General features: G+C 46.9%; 1 long non-coding RNA gene across 1 annotated transcript; it reads right to left on the bottom strand.

Annotated features, from left to right (window-relative positions):
• Positions 1–778: 778 nt before the first annotated feature.
• On the bottom strand, positions 779–10,494 carry LOC139180983 (uncharacterized). Its single transcript, XR_011565144.1, has 4 exons — positions 10,408–10,494; positions 9,055–9,104; positions 6,514–6,753; positions 779–1,385 (listed from the first exon to the last, which is right to left on the bottom strand). It is a non-coding gene; the product is annotated as an uncharacterized lncRNA (long non-coding RNA).
• Positions 10,495–14,950: the final 4,456 nt, after the last annotated feature.

Raw genomic sequence — 14,950 nt, 5'->3', positions numbered from 1 at the left:
TGCAGCCTACAAGGCTCCTCCATCCATGGGATTTTCCAGGCAAGAGTACTGGAGTGGGTTGCCATTGCCTTCTCCAGTTAGCCTCTAATTAAAATCAATTAATTAAAAAAAAAAATGTTAAGTAACACCACCTGCTCCTAACGTAGACAGATGACAACACAAATTACCAGGCAATCAGGGAGACGCCCCGGACCTCCAACCCCAAGAGCTGACCATCACAAGGTGTCATCTGTGAGGGCAACTCCAGTACCCGAAAACTCTTCTTGTGACCCCGGATGTTATCATTCCCTCCTAGCCTCCAAGCTGCTGTGAGAGGCCCTCGGGGCACACCGTCCAGAGGGCCCGGCACTACCTTCTCACCTCCGAATCACCCCCGCCCTAGTGCCACCATCCCAGGGGACAACCTACTTTTCTTCAGGCTACTCCGGGCTCCCTCTCAATCCACCACAACCAAGGGAATACTCAGGAAGGTCCTTCTATGAGGAGGGGAGGGGTAAATGTCCCATCTTTGTGCTGTCAAAGCCAGGCCCACAGACTCCTCCCCTGTGAAGGGCAGGTAGCCGCTACAGGACCCTGGACGACTCCTCCTCTCGGTGGTCTTTACCCTTCTCTTCCACACACACAGGATGGGAGGCTGACCCACCACTCCAGGCTTCTCGACTGGCCTGAGGATGGGAAGCACTGCATTGGCATTCCGCTAGTGAGAACCTGATCCTGAGAAAGAACGCGTGAGAGCGAGAGAGAGAGAGAGAGGCACAGACACGCAGACAGAGGGAGACATCTATCGCTCTAGGACTGACCAGGTGTGCGTTACTGCCACAGGACCACAATTCTCTTCCGTCAAGTGGGATCCCAGCTCTCTCAGAACTGTTGTTTTCCACAAACACCCCCACCTCTTCAGGATCAGAAGGCAGTTGGACAGTCTATATGACTTATTTCTCTTTCTCTCGATGGGGATTGACACTCTTAAGCCGATACTGAATCTTCCTATGGATATTGGTCGATCCGGAATAATTGGGCTCAAATCGGTGTTCACCAGGTTCAGAAGTAGGCTCTTTCCTTGGCATCACCTCCCTCCCCACCTCATGCCCCACTTCACAAAATGAGACAATATAATGAAGTATTTTCAGGGGAGATGCATTTCCCGTATTGAAATCATCTCAGCAGGTGTTCTTTCTCAAGAGTGTGTGAGTTAGGCCCTGATGTGACATAGAAATAAGAACATACTTTTAAAAGGCTCCTTGAGTCCTGCCTTGGTTTGCAATGCTTTTGAAAACTTTTATCTCCTGAATCGCGCAGTAGCGGTGCATAGTAATTCTAAAAGGAAGGTATCTTTCGTTGTCTGGATTCCTGGAGTACAGCTGATCCTGGATAGTAGACCTGTGCTGTGGTCAGAAATTTGGATATATGATTAGTTACGGGTTTCCATTTATATTTCAATTGTTCATTAGTCCTTAAGTTGTGTCCCATTCTTTTGGGACCCCATGGACTGTACCCACCAGGCTTCTCTGTCCATGGGATTTCCCAGGACAGAATACTGGAGTGGGTTGCCATTTCCTTTTTCAGGGGGTCTTCATGACCCAGGGATCAAACCCCAGTCTCCTGCATTACCAGGTGAATTCTTTATCACTGAGCCACCATGGAAGCCCTTGTATTTCCGATACCATTGCCTTATATTTGACCTACCTCTATTGGGTGTATTACATACGTCTATGTGCCTGTGTGTAGGATTGCTTTGCTTGTTTGTTTTGTCAGAAAGAGTAAAGTGAAGTGGCTTTGCTTTGCTTAAGTCTTTCAGGGTACCAGCAATAGACAAAATGTATAAAGAGAAAGGGTTTCCTTAACTTAAGGAAAAGAATTTCCACAACTCCCCATGAAAGGGGTTTAGTCTCCTGACTAGAACCTATTAATATTCAATGAAAACTTTCTTGACTGCTCATTTTAGGAAAGCAATTGTTCTACTGTTTTTACTTGAATATTGGCTACATTTAAAATTATGCTTGAGATTGTGTGAAATAGATAAGTAAAACTACAGATCCCAGTGATTCATTGGCTTTACCCTGCATATGGGTGCAGTACAAGCTCAATGAAAACCATCAGATTGGATGAGTACGATGTGCCCTGCAAGGAAATATTTTTTATAAAGTAGACACACTGGATGTGCTAACGGGAAATCTATACTTTGCTCAGCAGATTATTTATCTAGTAAACAAGGACTTAGAGCCAAGGGAATGTATAAGGTGGTGATTGTGAGTGAAAATAGGTGACAACATTGAGAGAGACAGAGAGTGGTGTAATGAATGGTGCAGAGACCTTCACATTTTAACAGATGTACATGAAAGATGGTTAGGACCACTACCAAGCAGTGTGACCTTGAGTAAGATGGTCACCATCTCTGATCCTCAGTTCCCTTGCCTGCAAACGGGGACAATAATATTATATATTACCCCACCCCCAGGCAAAGCCATTCCTCACGGCCTGATCCCAGCCTCCACTGGCTCCTGTGGCCAAGGCTCTCATCACACTTGTTTCACCATGGTCTTCAGACTGGCTTCCTGCCCACCCCACCATGAGCTCCTTGAGGACCTTTTAACCACAGGGGCTCAGAACACGTTTACCATCTTATGAGTGATGATAAAGTCAGGTACACAGAGCAGTGCAGCTGCTGTTATGCTGTCAATTCGTTGCAAACATCCCATAGGAAACGAGTGGCTGGAGTAAACCTCTCCACTCAGGTTTCTGTTGCTCCAGGGCCGTTTGTGTTTTTTTATCCCCACATCGTCCAGAAGCTTATTGTATGAGGGAAACGCCCTCCTTTCCCCTTCCTAGTGCATAGTAATTATAACAGCCGTTTCTCAACTGAATTGTCAGTGAGTGAACCCTGAAAGTCCTCAGCTCAAATTTTGGTTCCTTTGAGCTGGTGAGGGGAATCCTGTCGTCTCTCCCCACTCTGACAGGAGTGTCTAATGTCCGTTTCTCCCCACTTGGCTTCCCGTTTATTCTGCATCTTGGACACTCCTTTACCTCCTGAGACTGAGGTCTGTCCTAGGCTATGGCTGCTTTCAGCACTGTGCTGAAGGCACTGTGCTGAGGTAGGCCCTGGGGAGATACTTGTTGGTTGAATAGAGCTCAGAGAGCCAGGCTACTTTATTTCACGGGTGAGAAGTGTAACTTCCACACAGGCTGCCATCAGCAGGATGGACGGTTTGAGCCTGCTGATCAGTGTCCTTGGGCAAGTCCACCGGAGCCCTGTCACCCTGCTCTCCCCTCTTCCTCTTGCTTCCATAGCTTCTTCTACTCCGTACCTTCCCCGTGCCCTCCTTTGTGCTCCCTCTGCTCTCCGTGTACATGTACACCGTGCCAGAGACCACCCTGTCTCCCAGCTTCATGTTGTGTGATTGTCAGTTCCCTTTCTAATTAGACCACTTTGAGGAGTTTTCTGTTTGCTCACAGTCCATGGTGGACACCCCAATACAGTAAGCATCATGGGTCTCCTTTTATTCTTTTTCCTTTGTTTTACCCTTCCCCCAACCTTTTTTTTTTTTCCTTTTTTGAGGAATCAATATGGTATTGTAAGGACACTAGCTCTGATTCAGATAACCTTCCTTTCCACCTAGTTCTGCCACTTATTAACACATAATCTTGAGAAATTAAATTGGCCCACTGGGCCACACCAGAGTCGCCTGAAAATGGGTGAAATATTCTTAATAACGACATGAACTGAGCAGGTGGGTTTTGTATTGAATGAGGTTCATAGGAATGTGTTGGCATGTTCCCTGTTGTAACAAATACTGAGCTGCAGCAGGGCAGGTTGCAGGTCAGGCCTTACCCTCAAGCTTCACGAAGCACTTCAAGGTCACATTAGACATCTGTGTCCAGCCCTAGAGGCTCCTTCCTTCTCAGCCACAGTCCTCGAGCTTTTTCCTCAGAGCTAGACGAACCCTGACCAGGAGGCTGGCTTTTCTGTTACACCTCTCCCACCTGGAAACCACTCACAGACTTCATCTCTGTTGTGTGCATCATTCTCTTCCTGGTAATGTTGTCCTCAGATGGATTGAGGCTCCTCCTATTGCAAGTGGATACCTAGGACTGATACCAAGGGTGTGATGTTTCCCTGCTCCCCCATGGTATGGAAAGTCTCTTGGACCTGTGCCCAAACTCCTCTTTCTCCCCATGTCGTCTCCCTCCATCCCACAGTTCACAGTTTACACTCAAGCTGGGTTCCAGTGCAGGCCCTAACAGCCCAGGCACTCTGCTTCAGCCTCAAATTCCTTATCTGTAAAGTGGCAATAACTCTACCTGTTGGTCAGGTTTATTGGGAGACCTGCTGGGGATAACAGATGTAAAACACCTAGCGCCCATGACCTGGCAGGTGGAAGGCACTAAATAAACGGCTGTGTCCTCTATCAGCTCCTGTAATGCACAGCATCTGGTGTGGGATAATACTGTGACTCAGTCGATGTCTTTGGACTGAAGGGTCTAGCCTGTGCAAGGGGCAAAACAAGAAATGAAATTGTGGAATAATAAGAAAGAAAGAAATGAAACCTATGTCCACACAAATACTCGTCCTTTACATGTCTTTCACAGCAGCATTGTCTGTAATCTCCAAATAGTGGAGCAGCCTAAAAGTCTGTCAGCTGGAGAGTGGTAAACAGAGTATTCTGTAGCCATTCAGTGGAACAGCATAGATGGATGAAAAGTGATGAACTTCTGCTTTCTGCTGCCACATGGGTGAGCCTCCAAAGCATTATGCTCAGTGAAAGAACCCAGACACAAAAGGCCACTTCCTGCAGGAGTCCGTTGATATGAAATGCCCACAAAGGGCAAATCTACAGAGACAGAAATTAGATGAGAGGATGCTTGGGCCTGCAGGTCCTATTGGGGGCTGACAGCTGATGGGTACATGGACGCTTCTTGTGGTGCTGGCAGTGTTCCACAAGTGCACTGTGGTGGTGGTTGAACCACTTTGTGAAGTTACTAAAAGACAGTGCACTGGATGCATTGAATGGCTGTGATTTGTGGTGTGTAACTATACCTCAGTGAAGCAGTTTAGGAAGGTAATGCAGATGTCCAAGTGAGACATGGGGGGAAAGATATGCCATTGCTTTTGTAACAGCGAGGAGTGCCCCTGCTCCTTCCACGTTCTGGGTCCGGCCTCCTCCACATGTGCTAGATGCTCCCTCCAGAGACAGTCGCTGTGCACGTCAGGACAGAATCCCCAGTGAGCACACGTCTAGTGTGTCTCTGTGTTTACGCACAGGCGCCCATTGGGTGACCACAAGTCAGTGGCTCTGGACAGGCTCCCAGAACCCACCCTGCAACTGAAATTCTACTTAGTTGTTTTCCCATTCTTCTCAAATCACGTGGACCCAGCTTCTGTTTCCCAGATTCAGTAACGGGTTTCAGCCCTTAGCTCCAACCTCTGGTCACAGGAGTACCTGTTATCCTGGTGTGAGGCCCCCTGCCTGAGCTCAGCAACCCGGGAGGCATGCTCAGCAGAGCAGTAACCAGGACAACGGAACTCCATCCATCCTCCTTCTGCCGCCAGGGCTGAGGTGCATTCCCTCCCCTCCGTCTGCCTGAGTGTCCGGTAAGGAAGGGGACTTGGCAGCATAATACACCACTGAGTTATTGAAAGTATTCTAAATATGGCTGTGAATAAATATGTCAAAATCCGTCTCAGAACGGAAGACATGTAATTACAAATTTTTTGAAATTTCATTAGTAGCAAACATGGCTCTTCATTTCAGGAATCTGTTTAAAACCATGAAAGGTGAAGCATCATGCGATTGTGCTTCTCAATCTTAACTGTGCATCAATTCTCCCCTGGAGAGGCTTTAGAAGAGCTGATGCTGGCAGGACAGCCCCAGAGAATCTGAAGTAGTAGCTCTTGAATGCGGCCCTGGCCTGAGCATTATCTGAAAAAGTTCTCTTATGAAAGCCAAGACTGTAGCTGTGGAAACAAAACCCATTCTTACAGGAAGAAATTCAACATCGAAAACTTGCGACTCCTCACTACAAGCAAAGCAGGTTTTCATCATGACTCGCCATACTTACTTTACAGCTATCTTAGGCTGAGCAAAGGGTCGACTTGCCCAAATTAATACTAGTTTGAATACTCACCTTGTGCTTGCCCTGCTGTGTGTTCCTGAATCCAAATTTTACAGTTAAAACCCTGCTGTTGTCAGTGAAACTCAGTACGTTTTAGTTCTTGTCAGGACCCCTTGTGCCTAGTTGAATATATTTCTAAAACACTGTGGAGATAACTTCATTCGACAGATCAGAATAGTGCTTCAGAGATCAAAGATGGCTGAGAATTGTAGCTGTTGATGTTGATGTAGAAGAATCGGCTGTCAGTGTATCTGCTGCCTGTGCTCAGCTGCAGTTTTAAACTGTTTCCTGTGATATCAAATTAACTCCCGCGCTCAGATGAAGACCAAATAAGAACAGGATGTTTACTGGAAAAATACAGTTAAGGAATCCCTTGTTTGAAGCACACCCATGAAAACTCACCTCTTGAAATATTCTGCTTTAGGGATCTCTTCTGGATATTCTTTGGCATGTTCCCCAATGACGGGCTTACACTGCTGTGCCCTGACTCACCGTCCTGTTAAAGACAGGGCTTTCAACCTCTCAGGTGCATTACAGTGGCCAGGTTCTCTCGAAGATCCAAAAGAGGGTGATGACCTGTGCTCAAGACACCTTCACAGTGTGTCTGTAGGAACAGGGCCTCTGAGAGGAACGGATCCCCACCTGTGGCAACAGGAAGATCTCAGGTCAGCCTTTTCCAGAGCTGCTCCAAGGGAGTTACGGCACAGTGAAGATCACACCCAGCAGCATGTCCTGGATTGTGGTTTAAGGAACTGGGTGGATGGCGGTGCCCATCCATGAGACACCCCAGGGAACATTGGCCTGGGGCTACTAGCAGGTCTGCAGGGCTTATGGGACATCTGAGTGCAGATAGCCCATACGTCTCAGCCTGTGGGGGAAGTGGGGCCCAGTTGAGACATCTTAGGTAGATTTGGTGATTTGGAAAGCCATCAGCATACAGAGGGATACAGATGAAAACAAGTCAGATGGGTAAAAGCTCTGGGGGGTGACGTGGTCACCCAAGGATCATGTATAGAATGGAAGAGCACAGGGCACAGGTTGAAAACCAGAGGAAAGCAAAATCAAGATTTAGGAGGGGATCAAAGTAAATGGGGGAGAAGGCAATGGCACCCCACTCCAGTACTCTTGCCTGGAAAATCCCATGGATGGAGGAGCCTGGTGCACTGAGGTCAATGGGGTCGCTAGGAGTCGGACACGACTGAGCGACTTCACTTTCACTTTTTACTTTCATGCATTGGAGAACGAAATGGCAACCCACTCCAATGTTCGTTCTTGCCTGGAGAATCCCAGGGACAGGGGAGCCTGGTGGGCTGACGTCTACAGGGTCGCACAGAGTCGGACACAACTGAAGCGACTTAGCAGCAGTAGCAGCAGCAAAGTAAATGGACAATAAGGAGACTTCGAAGTAATGAACTGAGAGGGAGGAGGAAAACCAGGATGGTTGCTGTCACAGACTCTGACCAAAGAAAGTGTTTTTGAAGACAGAATGTGCCTGTGGACAATACAGCACTGCGTACTATGGTTTGGCCCATGGAGCTCTTGGGATACATTAGCAAGGGGATGTTCTGTGGATGGGCACTCAGTGGAGGAATCAAGAGGTAACCAGATAAGGATGCTCCTGGAGTCTATACTTTCAAGAAGCATGGCTTGAAGGGAATCACAGACTCAGGGTATTGGAAGTAGAGGCCTGTGTGCTTGCAGGGTATGCTATTTTCTATTCCCCAACCAAAGAGACCAGGAAGCCAGTTCCAAAAGCTCATCAGGACTCTTGACTAGAAGACAGAGTGGGGAATTGGAATGACCTTCACAGGTGAGTATTCATGTTGAGGGGGGAGTGTGGTATTTTCAAAGCAGCAGTGGAGTTCCAGGAAGACCTCCTTCCTCTCCCTCTGGACCCCACTCTGCCTCTGCAACCCATAGTCACAGGAAGAGCCAGGGTGGTGGTGGGGGACATGGGTTGCTGAGATCACATCTCAATGTATGCTCCTTAGACTCCACAGACACTTTAATGTATTTTTTCTCCCTGGATGATCTGATCTTCCTCATGAGTGTTCACCCTTCATAATGGTTAGTAACGGGAAAACCCCCACTGAAGTTGCTTCTGACTTGAAAGTGTGGTTGCATGCAACCAACTGAATATCCACAGATACAAATACACAGTCTATTCTGGTGAAAATGCTCTCTACTTCTTTCAGCGATGGACCAAGGATATATGTCACTTACAAGGCTCGCAGTCATGTGGGAGAGGGAGTCTATAACACGGCATAGGTTTGTTCCTCACAGAGGCCTCAGTGCTCCCTGAGGGAAAAATGACTGTCCTCTCCTGGCTCCAGCTGTTGATGCTGACCTGTACCGCCCATGGGTGGGGGTGGTGAAACTTGCATTTTTGTCTCCCTCCTCTTGCTGTGGACCCAGTGCTCCCTGGCTGAGCCTCAGCCCCCCTGCTGGCATCAGCAGACTCCTCTGAATCTGGGTATCATCGTCCAGCCCATCAACAGGCAGGGATGTCCACTCCTCGGCCACCAGGTCCCCTAGCCCATTGCCTGCTTAGGCTTCAACTGGATTCAGTCCCTTTCCACATTTCTCCCTAAAGTGATAAAGATCCCTCCCTTGGATCTCACCTGCACCACAGCAGGAACCAAGATCAGCTCCAGAAAAAGAAATTCCTAAACTGCAGCCACCCTTCTGCCCAGACTCCGTTTGGTCATTGTACAGTGTGCTCCTGGAGTCCCAAGTGTGAATGGGATGGAACCCTCCTGTCCCTGGTGTTCATTTCTTGTCACACCTCCCTTGTCTGAGCTCTCTCACCTCTGCCTGCCACCTGCCTCTGTGGGCCATTCCCCATTGTGACTGGGACGCTCTTTCCTTTGGCTTGTCTTTCATTTGACCCAAGACTTCCCAAACAATACCCAGGTCATAGGGGGCACAGTGTAGAATGTGTACCTTGTGGAGTTCAGTTAGGATACTTTGGTGTCACATCAGCCCCACGCCCCCTGAAATATAAAAACAGAGGGATAAAGAATATAAGAGTCAAATATGCCAAAGATGCCTGAGATGTTGGCTTAGATGAGCACTGAAGAGTGTCTGTGGGATCAGGAAGTATTAATATCAGGATATTAACGATGGCCATGACGAGACCAGTTACAGCGGAGTGACTGGGACAAAAGCTCCACGGAAGTGGGCTGAGGAGACAATATCTCTGCAAAATTTGAAGCAGTTTTACTTTGAAGGGCAACCGGTAATGTGCCAGTAGCTGCAGAACAGGGTGGAAGATGGTGGGTTTCCCCCTGTGCTGTGGAATGCTGGGATGAAGAGGGAACAGGTTCTGGTTCAGGACAGAGGAGTGATAACTGCAGGTGCAAAGTCCCTGGGAAGGTGCAAGGCATGGGATCCCGAGCAGAGGTGAGGGGCTGGGTGTAGTCAGGAGCACACATGCAGAGGGGCAGCTGACTGCCAGGGCAGAAACATGGAGTTTGGGACTGGGAACCTTGAGAAATCCCACGGGATTGCTTCTTCCTTCTCCAAGAATTATTGGCCTGTGGGGTTGGTGGTCATTAGGATGGAGGAAGGTTTCTTCTCCAGGAATTATTGCCAGGTGGGGCTGGTGGTCATTAGGATGGAGGAAGGTCACTACTGTGTAGTGTAGTAGTGTAGGTAGGTGAGAGTGAAAACGAACAGCAGTTCCTCTCTGGCCACGGATTTAAGATAAAACACTTCTGTAAAGTTGTAAAGTTTGCTTCTCAACGCTCTGGTGCTCAGACACAGGCAGGGCATGGGTAGGCAGGAGGGTGCAGGGAGCACAAGAGATGTGTTTGCAGGGGACAGCTTCCAGCCCTGGCTCAGGGGATCCAGGAGGGGCCTGGAAGGTAGTGTTGAAGGACGTGTGGTAAGTGAGGTGGGGGTTTCCAGGAGGTTCTGGTATCAGTGCACTGGCACTAGAGCAAGGGAGCTGGAGGACAGGACATCATGTTGAGGGTGATGAGAGGGAGGAAGGCTAGAAACAGGACACCATGAGGGGCGCGGTCGTTCCTGATGCCCCGGGCGGGACCATGGGCAGGGGGATGCTCAGGTGAGGAGGAGGGGAACATCGAAGAGAACGGAGAGTCTCCAGGATGACCGGGTGAGCCTCGTGGGCACTGAGGACGGATCAGAAGAGTGAGGGCTGAGAGAACAGTGAGTGTACCACGGTAGGAACACGTTCACAGGCCTGGGGTGGGCGGGAGGAGAAATACAGGGGACTTTTACCGGTCCCGCACTTTGGGGGCTTCAGCAGTGGGCGACAGGACCCGGACATACCCGGTCAGGTTGCTCAGTGAATGAAGACTTTCATACAGGGTCCAGGAGAAAACTCCCAACCAACCCGGGCCAGGAGACTGGCGCAGGGTTCACTGGGTTCCTGCGCGCAGGCCCAGAACCAGCCAATTGGAGCGCAGCTGGGCCCACCAAGCTCCGGATTTCCGGGATTCCCTGACCTCCTGCCTGTGTTGCCTTGGTTTCGCGGGCGGTCCACGGGTGGTTTGGCCGGGCCCCTTCGAGAAGGCACCTTCCTTTCTCTGGTCCTAATGGGCATTCCCCTCAACTTCCGCATCCGCGCTGTCTGCGCGAAAACCCAACAGAAAGGATGGGTTTTCTTTCGGCCTTGTGGCGTTCTGGTTTCTGTGACCTGCAGGTGGCAGTGTTGCTCCAAGTATCGACATTCTGTTTCTCCCCCGCCCTTCGCCGTTGAAAAAACGCGACGAAGCCTTTTGCCACAAGAAGTGTTGTATATTTTTCTCTGCTTGCAGGGGTTGGCTGGTTCAAACTGCAGCTGAGCCCTTCAGACAGCCCTTTGTGGAAACTTTGAACAAACCCATTGACACTTAAAATTACAATAAAATAATATAAGCTGATCGACTGAATAATTGGGGAGGGAGTGAGCTCCCTTATCTTGCTTCTGATCCTAGAGGAAATGCTATATTTAAAAAGAACTTTATTATGACAGTGAGTTTTGACTTGAAAATGTTTATGTGAAGTGGAAATGAAAGTTGCTCAGTCCTGTCAGATTCTTTAAGACCCCTTGGACTGTGTAGGCTGCCAGGCTCCTCTACCCATGGGATTCTTCATTCAAGAATATTGGAATAGATTGTAATTTCCTTCTGCAGCGGAGCTTTCTAACCCAGGGACTGAACCTGGGTCTCCTGCATTGCAGGCTGACTCCTTAGGATCCAAGCCACCTACAATAATAACATGTCAGGGACACGTGCGAAGCTAACATCCTGCTGGGTAATTGATTCTGGACACCACCCAGGAAGCAGGTGGTATTACTTCTGTCATTTTGCCTTTGAGAACTGTGGCACACAGAGGAAGAATCAGCTGCCAAGGTTCTCCAGGTTCCTCCAAGAGTGTCCCTATGTTCAGCTCTCAAGTCTGTCAGATTGTATTTTGCACACTGGTTTGCAGGATGCTTTCCTATCCCCAAGAGAAGGATGAAATAAAACAACGGGAATGAGGGTAAAGTGAAAGTGTTAGTCGCTCAGCCCTGTCTGACTCTTTGAGACCCCCTGGACTGTAGCCCACCAGGCTCCTCTGTCCATGGGGATTCTCCAGGCAAGAATATTGGAGTTGGTTGCCATTCCCTTCTCCAGCGGATCTTCCTGACCCAGGGATTGACCCTCGGTCTCACAGGGATTGCACCGAGGCCTCCCTCATTGCTGGCAGATTCTTTACCATTTGAGCCTCTGGGAAGCCCAAATGAATGTAAAAAGCCTGCAAAACTTTTTAAAATGTATAATAACATAGTTATTACAATAAGATGCTAAATGAAAAGGGAGGGTGCCACATAGAAAACAATTCATGTACTGTATCAGTATCATGGCACAACACAATGATAAAGTAAAGCACCTGGAACAAATCAGGTACTTTTCATTTGGTCTATATTTGACCAGATTTATATTGAGAACAGACTGCGGGTCATTTCTTGGTTGATAATGGAAATACTAGTGTGAGGAAATACACAGCCAAAGGTACAGCACCTGTCCTTAGACAGTTCTATTATATTTCCCATTCAGGTAGGGGATCAGAGATGAGAACTATAGCTCTGGGGACTACCTGAGAGACAGATGGACAGACAGCAGAATTCATTTTCACTTCTGAAGAATCTCATGGGCATTTGCTGGGTCCACAACACTGAGCTCTGAGGGTGGGGAGGAAAAGTAGATTTCATCACTCATGTCTCCTGTAATGAAAAGGGAAGCTATTGTTATTAGGGGAAAGATGTTTGTGAATCACAAGTATGAGAAAGGTCTTATATTCAGAATACATAAGGAATTGGAAAATTGCAAAGGACAAAATGTAGTGAAGGCAAACAGATCCTTTTGTCAGGAATTCAGGTGTGGAAGGATAAACAAGAAAGTGGCAGCTCCTGGGCATTTTCAAGGTGATGGGCGTGGCCTGTTCCTGGTCATGGTGGTGATCACTGGAATTTGCCATGTGTCAGAGCTCAGAAAGCTTCACACCCAAAGACAAGCAGGCCAGGACTTCCCTGGTGGTCCAGTGGTTAAGCATCCGACTGCCATATATAAAATTAATACACAGAAATCCCCTGCATTCCTATACACTAACAATGAAAAATCAGAAAGAGAAATTAAAGAAACAAACCCATTCACCATTGCAACAAAAATAATAAAATACTTAGGACTAAATTTACGTAAAGAAACAAAAGACCTGTATACAGAAAAATATAAAAAAAAAAACTGGTGAAAGAAATCAAAGATAACACAAATAGATGGAGAAATGTATCATGTTCTTGGATTGAAGAATCAATATACTGACAATGATTCTACTACCCAAAGCAATCTGTAGATTCATCACAATCCCGAACTACCAATGGTATTTTTCTCAGAACTACAAGAAATAATTTCACAGTTTGTATGGAAACACCAAAGACTCCGAATTCCCAAAGCAATGTTGAGAGAGAAGAGTGTAATGTAGGAATCAACATTCCTGACTCACACTATATTACAAAGCCACAGTCATCAAGATGGTATGGTACGGGCACAAAGACAGAAATATAGATCAATGAAACAAAACAAAAATCTCAGTGATAAATCCCTGCACCTATGAACACCTTGTCTTTCACAAAGGATGCACAAATATGCAAGAGCTAAAACACAGTCCGTTCAACGCATGATGCTGGGGAAATTGGTCACCTATGTGTAAAAGAAGAAACTGGAAGACCTTCCAACACCATACACAAAAAGAAACTCAACATGGATTAAAGACCTAAATGTAAGACCAGAAACTATAAAACTCTTAAGAGGCAAACATAGGCAGAACACTCTGTGACATAAATCACAGCAAAATCCTCTAGGATCTACGTCCCAGAGTAATGGAAATAAAAACAAAAATAAACAAATGGGACCTAATTATCCTTAAAAGCTTTTGAACAGTGAAGGATTCTATAAGTAAGGTGAAAAGGCAGCCCTCAGAACAGGAGAAAATAATAGCAAATGAAACAACTGACAATGAATGAATCTCCAAAATGTACAAGAAGCTCATGTAGCACGATATCAAAAAAATGATCAACCCAATAAAAAGTGGGCAAGTGACCTAAACAGACATTTCTCCAAAGATATACAGATGGCTAATAAACACATGAAAAGATGTTCAGTATCACAGATTATTAGAAAAATGCAAATCAAAACCACAATGAGGTATCATCTCACACAGGTCAGAATGGCCATCATCAAAATGTTACAAACAAGAAATGCTGGAGAGGGTAGGGAGGAAAGGGAACATTATTCCATGGTTGGTGGGAATGCAAACTGGTATAGCTACTATGGAGAAGAGTGTGCAGATTCCTTAAAAAACTGGGAATGGAACTGCCATACGACCCACTGCAGGGCATACACCCCAAGGAAACCAGATTTGAAAGAGACATATGTACCCCAATGTTTACTGCAGCACTATTTACAATAGTTAGGATGTTGAAGCACCCTAGATGTCTATGAGCAGATGAATGGATAAGGAAGTTGTGGTAAATATACACAATGGAATATTACCCTGCTATTGAAAAGGAACACGCCTGAATCAGTTCTAATGAGGTGGATGAACCTGGAGCCTGTATACAGACAGAAGTAAGTCAGAAAGAGAAAGACAAATACTTATATTAATGCGTCTATATGGAATTTAGAAAGGCGGTAGCAACGATTCTACATGCATGGTAGCAAAGAAGACAGAGACCTATACAAGAGACTTTTCAACTCAGTGGGGGAAGGGGAGGGTGGGATGATTTGAGTGAATAGCGTTGAAACATTTACATTACCATATGTAAAACAGATGACCAGAACAAGTTCAACACATGAAGCAGGGCATGGGGATGGAGGTGGGACCCCCAGTTCAGGAATAGGGGGACATATATAACTGTGGCCAATTCATGTTGATATATGGCAAAACCCATCAGAATATTGTAAAGAATTATTCTCCAATTAAAATAAACTAATGATTAAAAATAAAAGAATCCACCTGCCAATGAAACGGGCAGGCATTCAGTCCCTGGTCCAGGCAGTTTCCACGTGCCACAGAGCAGCTAAGACTGTGTGTCACAACTCCTGAACCTGCCTTCTCCAACTACTGGAGCCACGAGCCTAGACCTCATGCTCTGCAACAAGAGCAGTCTCTGCAATGAGAAGCCCGTGCACCACCCCTAGAGAGTAGTGCTCCTTCTCCACAGCTAGAGAAAGCCCTTGTGCAGCAACAAAGACTCAGTGCAGCCACAATACAGAAAGAAAAAGAAAGAAAACGAGGCCGATCTTACTGTATGTTCATTTGACAAATCCAGTGGTAGATACTGAAGTAGGTG

Source organism: Bos indicus, chromosome X, assembly GCF_029378745.1.
Source record: "Bos indicus isolate NIAB-ARS_2022 breed Sahiwal x Tharparkar chromosome X, NIAB-ARS_B.indTharparkar_mat_pri_1.0, whole genome shotgun sequence".
NCBI lineage: Eukaryota > Metazoa > Chordata > Mammalia > Artiodactyla > Bovidae > Bos > Bos indicus.
This window is presented reverse-complemented; position numbering and strand designations above follow the sequence as displayed.